Below are 10617 nucleotides of genomic sequence, written 5' to 3' on the forward strand. Positions count from 1 at the left end.
TTTTTTTTTTTTTTTTTTTTTTTTGAGACAGAGTCTTGGTCGTTCTGTCACCCAGGCTGGAGTGCAGTGGTACAATCACAGCTCACTGCAGCCTCTACCTCTTAGGGTTCACACAATCCTCCCATCTCAGCCTCCCAAGTAGGTGAAACTACAGACCTGTGCCACCATGCTTGGTTAATTTTTGTATTTTTTGTAGAGATGGGGTTTCACCATGTTGCCCAGGCTGGTCTCGAACTCCTAACCTCAAACAGTCCTCCTGTCTCAGCCCCTAAACTGCTGGGATTACCAACGTGAGTCACTGTGACTTGTCAGAATTTTTCATTTGAATAAAAAGGTTTCCAGTACCAAGAAATAAAATTTGTAAAATGGGAAACAGACCTAGGAATACATTTCAAATTGCTTAATAACAGGCGTTGGCTGATGAGCCCTTTCTGTCTGCCAGGCAAGCACATCCAGGACCTAGTCCCCCTGGAGTCCATCATGAACCTGTTTGGGAGGGGAGGACCAGGCTCAGAGAGAGTGCAAATTTGTTGAAGTCACAGAGCAAGTTGGACCTTCTCCTTCTGGGGACTTTATGCAACCAACATCTGGCCCCTAAGACACTGTCTCTCGTCCCTTCCCACGGGCAGCTCTGTCTCCCCCCCAGCTGCTCTGAATCCCTGGGCTCCCATCAGCCCCTGCTGTGGCCCAGTTCAGCAACTTCACCCCGCAGGCCGTCCCATGACTCCGCAGGCTGCTCCCCTCTCTGCCCACACTGGCTTTGTGGGCCTCTCTTGCCACCCTTATCTCATTCCCTGCAGAGTTCAGGAGCCGGGCGTGCTTATCTAATCCTTAGACTCCTTGAGGGCAAGGTCCATGACTTACTCATCCTCCCTGGCCTGCTTCCCCCACTTGCCAGCAGAGTAGGTGTTCGGGATACATGGGCTGGATGGTGGGGCCCTGGACTCTAACCCCCTTGGGGCTGTCAGGCCTCAGACCCAGAGCACTGGCTTAGGGTGAAAAGGGGTTTTCAGGCAGCAGCCACCCTGTCCTGGGGTCCTCCTGCAGCTGCCTCTGCAGAGCACTGTGATCCCACAAAGGCCTGTGAGGGCTACTGGAGACCATGTTCCAACGCAGGAGCGGGACAGACCCAGCACCCTCCACCTGGCTCCTGGACCCCACTGCCCTGTGTCCTTTTCCCAGCAGACCCTGGCCCGTGCACATTCCCCTGGCCTGAGCCTCACCTCCAGCCCCTCTCAAAACTCCTCAAGACCTGCCCAAGGGTCACTCCGTCCAGGACACCTGCCTGGGCACCTCCCCCACATTACCTCACTCACTGGTTCCCAGACGCTCTGTGGCTGCGATGTTAGTGCCTCCATCATGCCCCATCACCTACATCGAACTACTTCCCCCACCAGCATGAGAGCCCCCAGGAGTGGCTGCCACTGACTTTTTTCCTGCAGCCTCAGAGACTCCAAGGAGGCGCTTAAGAAATGCATGCAGGAGCCGGGCGCGGTGGCTCACGCCTGTAATCCCAGCACTTTGGGAGGTCGAGGCGGGTGGATCAAGAGGTCAAGAGATCGAGACCATCCTGGTCAACATGGTGAAACCCCGTCTCTACTAAAAATACAAAAAAATTAGCTGGGCATGGTGGCGCGTGCCTGTAATCCCAGCTACTCAGGAGGCTGAGGCAGGAGAATTGCCTGAACCCAGGAGGCGGAGGTTGCGGTGAGCCGAGATCGCGCCATTGCACTCCAGCCTGGGTAACAAGAGCGAAACTCCGTCTCAAAAAAAAAAAAAAAAAAAGAAATGCATGCAGAAGGACTGGCCACGTGCCTGAGCCAAGTTGCTTAGGGAGGGAGCGTAGACACAGTGGGGCGTCAGCAGAGCCGGCCGCGGGAGGCCTCGGCAGCATCACCTTCGCCGCACCGTCCACATCACGCGCGTGTGAACCGCGACGCTGACAGAGGCCCCGAGAGGTTGTGCAGATTGACTGAAAGCCAACCTCAGAGAGAGAGGGCCTAGGCGGGGAGGAGGAAAGCCTTCCTGGGAGAGGCGAGTGTGAGGTCGGCGTTTGCTGAAGTGAAGCGGAGAAACAGGACGTGAGCCCTGGAAAAGGAAGGAATGCCAGGGGCAAAGAGGCAGAAAGGGGATGGAGGCACGGGACGGGCGGGACAGCTTGTTCTTCTGCAAGGCTTACTCCTGGTGGCCACCACCAGGGGGCGCCCCGGGCACCCTCCCCACCGCCGCTTCCCCCAAGGCCCTGGGGAGCAGCCCCTGGGGTCCGCCTTCCCCGGGCGGTCTGGAACCGCAGCCGTCTAGGACCGCGCCAGGCCGGGATACTGTCCTGGGCAGAGGGCACAGCCCGGGTGCTAGCGCCCTCCGCACAGTTGTGGGTGCCAGGCACACACTGCCTCCCTCAAAGTGGCCCTACTGGGACTCTTACCGCTGTGGTGTGCATAAAACATCACTATAAACCGGGCGCCATGGCTCACGCTTGTAATCCCAGCACTTTGGAAAGCCAAGGCGGGCGGATCACGAGGTCGGGAGTTCGAGATCAGTCTGGCCAACACAGTGAAACCCCGTCTCTAAAACTAAAAAAAAAATTAGCCAGGCCTAGCGGCGCATGCCTCTAACCCCAGCTACTGGGAAGACTGAGCCAGGAGAATCGCTTGAACCCGGGAGGGGGAGGTTGCGGTGAGCCGAGATTGCGCCATTGCACTCCAGCCTGGGCAACAAGAGCAGGACTCCGTCTCAAAAACAAACAAAAAATCACTGTATAATGTATATTCACAGCATATAATGTATATTCACAGAATTTACAATGAGTCCTCATTAACAACCTGCAGAGCCCCCAAATGTGCCCTTCCAGGTCTCCCCCAGGTCAGCACAGTTCTGAGTTTTATGGTAATCACTTCCTCGTCTTTCTCTGGGATTTACTACCCTGTACACTGCCCCAAACAGTCTGTGCACATTTTGTCTGGATTTGTTGTTATTAAGGTAAATGGACTCACGCTGCCGTGTCCGGCTGAGTCTCATGCAGTTGCTGGAGCCGAAGCTTCTTCACTCTTGTTCACCGCTGGATAGTGAAGAGTACACTTGGGGTTATTATGAGCACTGTTGGGGTTATTATGAGTACTATAATGCACAGATTCTACTGTAGCTGGGACTGCCAGGTCATGGAGTGGCGGACCCAACACTGGACCTGGCCACGTGGTACCTAAGGAAGGAAAGCTGGGTACAGGCCTTTTGTTTTTTGTTTTTCTTTTTTTGAGATGGAGTCTCTCTCTGTTTCCCAGGCTGGAGTGCAGTGGTGCGATCTCAGCTCACTGCAACCTCCATCCCCCAGGTTCAATCAATTCTCCTGCCTCAGCCTCCCGAGTAGCTGGGATTAACAGGCACCCACCACCATGCCTGGCTAATTTTTATATTTTATAAAAATTATATTTTATAAAAATATTTTATATTATAGAGACGGGGTTTCACCATGTTGGCCAGACTGGTCTTAAACTCCAGATCTCAGGGGATCCGCCTGCTTTGGCCTCCCAACATGTTGGGATTAAAGGCATGAGCCACCTTGGCCAGCCACTTTTTCACTTCTCTTTTTGACAATGATGACAGCTTCAGAAAACTTGCAAGAAAAGTACAAACAACACCCACATACCCTTTATTTTGATTCATTGACAATTAATACTTTGTAATATGTTTACTCCCTCTCTCTCTCTCTCTCTCTCTCACCACACACACACACACACACACACACACACACACACACATTTTCTGAACCATTAGAGAGTAAGTTACATAAGTCCCTTTACCCTTAAATATTTCAACATGTGTCTCCTAAGGAAACTGACATTTCTTACACAACCACAATACAGTTACCAAATTCAGGCCTGGTGACAGTGATGCAATGCTATTATTTACTGTACAGTCCACTTTTCAAATGTCCCTGATTATCCCAATTTGCTGGGACCTTGCTTCACATCTGGTGTCGGGTCTCCTCAATCTTTTTTTTTTTGAGACAAAGTTTTGCTCTTGCTGCCCAGGATGGAGGGCAATGGCGTGATGTCAGCTCACCACAGCCTCTGCCTCCTGGGTTCAAGCAATTCTCTTGCCTCAGCCTCCCTGGTAGCTGGGATTACAGGCGCCTGCCACCATGTCCAGCTAATTTTGTATTTTTAGTAGAGAGAGCATTTCTCCATATTGATCAGGTTGGTCTTGAACTCCCAACCTCAGGTGATTTGCCCGCCTTGGCCTCCCAAAGTGCTGGGATTATAGGTGCGAGCCACCATGTCTGGCCTCCTCAGTCTCCTTTAAGCAAGAACCATCCTCAGCTCTTCTTTGTTTTTCAAGACCTTGGTGTTTTTGAAGAGTCTAGATCAGCTGTTTTTGGAATGTCCCTTGTCCTTTTCTCCCCGTTTCCCCCCAATTAAACAAGTCAATACGTCCATTATATACATTTGGACAATACAGAAAAGTAAATAAAATTGCCCCCGTTCCTACGATGCAGAGATAGCCCCGTAGACATTCTGTGTAATTCTCGAGTAAGCTGACTCACTTGCTCTACGCACTCTGCGCACAGAAACTTGCATCATCCTAGGAGGGAGGTGCTTTTGTTATCTCTTGAGTGCCTTGCTAAAGATCATACCGTCTGCAGAATTTGATCCTGAACAGTCTACTCCAAAGCCCATACACTTGGCCTTTTTGCTACATTGCTTCTCAATAGTAGCCAGCGATGTGCGTGCCTGCATGTGTGCATGCGTTTGCATGTGTGTGCATGTGTGTGTATGTGTGTGCACATCAGGATGTCTCAGCTTCTGCCCTAATGGCATTTCCGGCAGGGTAATTCTCTCCTGTGGAACTGTCCTGTGCATCATAGGATGGTCAGCAACAGCCCTGTCCTCTGCCTAGTAGGTGCCAGCAGCAATCCCCAAAGTACTGATACCAAGAATGTCCTCTGGGGAGCAAAATCACACCCAGTTGAGAACCACGGTGGTGGGTGTGTGTAGCCAGGTGATGCTGTATTCCCTTCTGAAATCTTTCCCAGTGATGGGCACTCTATGGTCACTTCCAGGTCCTTCCACTTTCTTCTCTGGCCCCATGGCTAATGGCTGCCAGGTGCTGCCTCTGAAGGGACTCGTGGATCGACAAAAAGACAAATCTATTGCAGCAGCTGCCTTCTATTGATACACAACAGATTGCCACAAGATTCATGGTTTAGAACCACCCCCATTGATGAGCTCCTGCTTCTGCAGGTCAGAAGTCTGGGTCCATCGTGACTGAGTTCTGTGCTCAGACTGTTAGATGCTGAAGGAAGGAGGCAGCCAGGCTGTGCTCTCACCTAGAGGCAGGGGAAGGAATCTGCCTCCAAGCTCATTCTCGTTGGCAGAATCTGGTTCCTTGCATCTGTAAGACTGAGGTCCCCGCTTCCCTGCTGGGAGGCTGCTGGGACCCCCTCAGCTCCTAGAGGTCACTCACATTCCTTCTCACATGGTGTCCCCCAGGCTGGAGTGCAGTAGCAGCACCATGGCTCACTGCAGCCTCAACCTCCCTGGCTCAGGTGATCCTCCCACCTCAGCCTCCCGAGTAGCTGGGACTACAGGTGCATGCCACCACACTCAGCTAATATCTTGTATTTTTGGTAGTGACAGGGTTTTGCCATGTTGCCCAGGCTAGGCTTGAGCTCCTGGGCTCCACTGATCCACACCCTAGGTCTCCTAAATTGCTGGGATCACAGGTGTAAGCCACTGCCCAGCCAGCTCTGCTTTCAGAGGGCTCATGAGTGGGGGTGGGGGAGCACTGGGATTATCTCCCTTTGGACAGTGGACTGCACCATCTAACTCCACCTGTCATGAAGTAAATCCATCAGATCTGCATTCCCAGCGTTACACTGGGTATGTACAACAGGGATGCAGCATCTTGCAGACATCGTGAAATTCTGCTTTGTTGCTATTCACTCTGGGGGGCTGGCAAAATATTAAAGATATTAACCTTTAGGAAAAGTTACAGATGAGTCTCAAATCTTTTGGGAGGCCAAAAGGTTTTACTGGGGCAGGCCAAAGGCTGCCCCATGGGCCGGGTGACCACCATGTACCACCCTGAGTGACCTACACAGAGATTTTGATGTGGGGGGGATGGAGAAGGGAGGGGTTAGCCCAGCACAGGGGACAGGAGGGTGGCCTTGGGCAAGATGTCTGGCTCCTCCTAAGGTGTGGGAGTGAGGGGCTAGGCCAGAGCCCAGAGGAGCTGCTGGGCTTGTTGAAGATGGGCTGGGCTCTGTGCCTTGGTGGCTGAGTGTGACACACGGTTGGGGACAGAATTACCCACCAGCCCCCAGCCTGTGAGCCTATAGTGAGGCTGAGGGCCACAGGGGGACTGCGGGGTGAGGCCAAGGCAAGGGAGAGGCGACTGGAGCAGAACTGGGGCAGGTTTGTTCCTGCACACACAAGACACACTCCAGAGCCCCCTGGAAATGCAGAGGGGCAGTGTGCCTGGCAGTAACCTGCACTCACACAAGCAGGCTAAGACCATGCACTTCACTTGTACCCTCAGGCTGCCGAGGCTGGGGGACAACAGGGTTACACTTGCCATTTCATTAGTGTTGGGTAAAGGGGAACCCAGCACCCTACAAGAGACCCCTAATGTTGTCACCACAGAAGGGGGTTGCTCATATGCCAAATAATAGGCTGTTTCCTGTGGAGTCAGGCAAAGGCCTGGGCCCTCTGATAAGTTTGGGGTAAACCCTGCACCCTGCACTCAGCGGCACCCCGGCCTCAGCAGCCCTGAAAAGACAGGGCCAGAAGCCACAGGGACTGAGACACACATGCAGAAGCCTGGCAGGTGAACGATAACTTTTACTCAAAGTGCTCAGAGACTTCTAAGTCTCAGCTCTGCAAAGCACTGTGCAGTTACATGTGTACATCATCCTGATGAACCTGCAAGCCTGTCCCCCAGGCTGCAGAGCAGCAAAGGGGCTAGGGAGGGCTGGTGAGCTTCAGGACAGATTCAGTTCAGCCTGCATCTGGGGAAGAGGCTCTTGAAACCCTCTTTCTCTGCTTTTCCACCTGCCCAACCTTGCAACTTCAAATGGCTAGAGTGTGGCAAGGGCGCAGTGTTAAGATTCCGGAGGCCCAGATTCTCACTCAACCTGGGCTACTCTGAGCAGTCACTGGACATCCCAGGCTCAGGCTCTTTCTCACTGGGATTTGAAAGCAGCCAAGATCCTGACATGGACACCTCCAAGTTGGGCCATGTCCCGGCTGCCAGATACCCACAGAAGCCTCTGGGGCCCAGCAATCTCCCCAGAGCCATCACCCAAGGGCCACAGCTGCTGCCAGAGAGAGGCCTCAGGGTGTGGACAGGATGCTTTTCTTGCCAGTGTTGGAGACCCAGCATTCAAAACAACAGTCCTCCTCAATTCTTTACCTTGTGTTGGCAAAACTGATTTGTTGCCCAAAAACTCATGACCCAGAGAACAACAATCTGTGATGATATGCAAATTCTCTCAGTGGAAAGAATGAACCACTCCTCATCCCGGGGAGAATATGTGTTTTGGTTTTTCCCAGCCCTATTCTTCTTCCATATTTGGAGAAAAACTTCTTAAAAAAACAAAAAATATCGGCTGCGTGTGGTGGCTCACGCCTTTAATCCTAGTACTTTGGGAGGCCGAGGTGGGTAGATCACTTGAGGTCTGAGATGTGCCTGACCAACACGTTGAAACTCTGTCTCTACTAAAAATACAAAAGAATGAACCAGGCGTGGTGGCAGGTGCCTGTAATCCCAGCTTCTCGGGAGGCTGAGGCAAGAGAATCGCTTGAACCCGGGAGGTGAAGGTTACAGTGAGCAGAGATAGTATCATTGCATTCCAGCTTGGGTGACAGTGAGACTGTCTCAAAAACAAAAAATTCTCAAACACAGTTTATTATACAGGTGAAGCCTGGTCCTTGTGATGGGCTTATCAGTAGGATTTCTGGTACCAAGCACAGGCACCAGGGCCTCCAGCGTGTCCGGATTTGCAGCAATGGGGGTCAGCTACTGGCAGGGTCCAGTCATGCTAGATGAGGATACCGTTCATCCTTTTGGAAGCCACATCCATTTATTTCCAGTAATAGGCCACTAGGGCTTTGGAAATGGACTGACAGAGGGCAAAAATCTGGGCCACATGACAGCACCCTTCACACAAACATGGGTGTCCACGTCAGCAAATTGCTCCTTGCCCAGAGGCAGAACTAGTTCCAGCAGTTTCAACTGCACCGCATGGCTCCATCATCTCCAGAGGTCACCCATTCACCTTGATGAGGCCACGGCCACGTTTGCAGTGGACTGCCTGGACTGCAGCTGGCTCTTGGACAGCAAGGCCAAGAGCACAGATTAGAGCACCTCACTGCGCGGCACTGCAAGTGGAAAAGGCACCTCTTTTTCTTGAGATGGAGTCTCGCTCTGCCACCCAGGCTAGAGTGCAGTCATCTCCTGGGTTCAAGCGATTCTCCTGCCTCAGCCTCCTGAGTAGCTGCAATTACGGGCACGCGCCACCACACCTGGCTAATTTTTGTAATTTCAGTAGAGATAGAGTTTTGCCATATTTGGCCAGGGTAGTCTTGACCTCAGGTGATCTGCCTGCCTCAGCCTCCCAAAGTGCTGGGATTACAGGCATGAGCTGCTGCACCTGGTCTTTTCTTTTTTTAAGTTGTCTCTAGGGGTCTTGTAGATACTTCCCTAGACCAGGCCATGACAGTACCAAGCAGATCACTTCAGGAGTAGGCAGGGCCCCTTTCTGCTGGATGAGGGCAGTTTCTGAGGAGACCCAGGGATATCTCAAGGCCCTGGGTTTGAAGGGAATTGAATTTTTTATGAACTGAAGAATAAAACACTGGGCGTGGGGGTGACACCATTTCTGAAATAAAAGGAAAATACAGGAACCCTCCATCAATCTGCCCTGAACTCAGGCAGACAGGCAGAAAGTGAAACAGCAGAGAAACCACATGTGAAATGCTTCATTCACATTTTAGGAAACTTTCCCACCAAACAAACTACCCTACTCAGAAAACACAAAAGAAAAAAATATTGCGACATATTCAGTCTGGGGCATGACAAGATAAGGAAGCTGCCTGGAAGCTTCGTGAAAACTCCATGAAATTGGGGGAACTAATTCCAGGCCACTTGAGCCTCACCAGGGTGACGGAGATCCCTTCTTTCAGTCCTTTAAGCTCTTTGGAGACAGTCAAGTGGCCATACAGAATAACAGGGTCTAGGATTCGTTTATAAATAACCTGGGAACATTTTGTTGTTTTCAGTCTTCTGGGGCTGGGTTTTCCCAGCACACAGGGCTCTGGGGAGATGTGAAAACCGTGGGTCAATGTGATGCTGCCGGCACGCCACTTTGGGGCAGCCTCATTCAGACCACTGAACAACTACTTCATTCAGGATCCTCAGCCCTAGGCACTTCCCGAGATCAGCCCAGAAACTGCATCTCCGGGGTGGATCCCTAATTGTGCTGAGTAAGAGGCAAACCCTCTGGCTTCTAAGGCTGACCCAGGAAGTGTGGACCAGGCCTGCCAGAGGCTCCTCGTCACCAGTTGGCAAGCAGCCTCAGTAGCTTTTGTGCTTTACTATGATGAAAAGAATGCTAATTTGAAATCTCAAATCAAATAAAAGCAGTAAATTGGGGTCTAAGATTGCAGGCAGGGCTGGGGTTACTTATCTGCTCTCCAATGGTTAGGGAGAGGGGAGGGCAAGGGAACTAACATTATCTATTCCCAGGGAAGGGATCTTACAAGAAGTGGGTGAACAAACCTCCCATTATGTCCTCTCTAGATTCCATCCGACTCAGCTCCCCTGAAATATCCCGTTCTCGGATATGAGTTCCTGCCTCTTCCTCTTAGCCTACCAGCTCGAGTTATTCCCTGATATAGGCCCCTAGCTCTCCAGGCTTCCACATCTCCCAGAAGCCAGAAAGTTGGACCTGAGGCTTTCAAGGTTGCAGGTTCAATTCAGATCTCTTCAAGAGCCCTCAGGGTCCTGCTCCCCGACCTTGGTGTCTTGATACTGGTTACCTACAGTTACATAACAATCAGTCCCAAAGCTCTTACATCACCCACTGAAGATTCTCACCAGTCTGGCCAGCCGAAAGGGTCTGTGTGTGGCCGGGGAGGATGGCAGGGGAGTGAGCCCCATGGAACAGCCAGGAACTGGTAAGGGGAGGTAGGGCACAGGTCCAGTAAAAGATGGTAAATGGTGGTGACCCCTAGAGGAAAGCGGAAGTATTTGGGTTTTTAAATTTCCCCCTAAGTTCCCACAAGATTTCATTGTTGCCCCCAAACTCCCCCTCTTCCCCACATAGGGAACTTCCGATTTCACTTCCCTAAATGCAAGTGGTCAGAGGGCCTCAACTTCCTCCTTACGTCCTCCTGCTTTGCCCCAGCTGTCACCTCTGTAGTGAAGCCTTCTCTTACCCCGCGCGCTTCCGGAGTCACGCATGTCCTCCCCAGCTTGTGTCCCTTTCCCACTCCACCCCGTCGGCCCGAGGGGAGGTCAGGACTCACGCTGCCGGTCAGTTTGCCCGTGTGCCCGCTTCTCCCTGCCCATTTTTCTTTCCTCTGTCACCACCCCGCCAGGGATTCTCTACTCCCTCAGCTT

The sequence above is a fragment of the Sapajus apella genome, unplaced genomic scaffold (assembly GCF_009761245.1).
Source record: "Sapajus apella isolate SASKATOON/1434 unplaced genomic scaffold, GSC_monkey_1.0 scaffold14, whole genome shotgun sequence".
Taxonomy (NCBI): domain Eukaryota; kingdom Metazoa; phylum Chordata; class Mammalia; order Primates; family Cebidae; genus Sapajus; species Sapajus apella.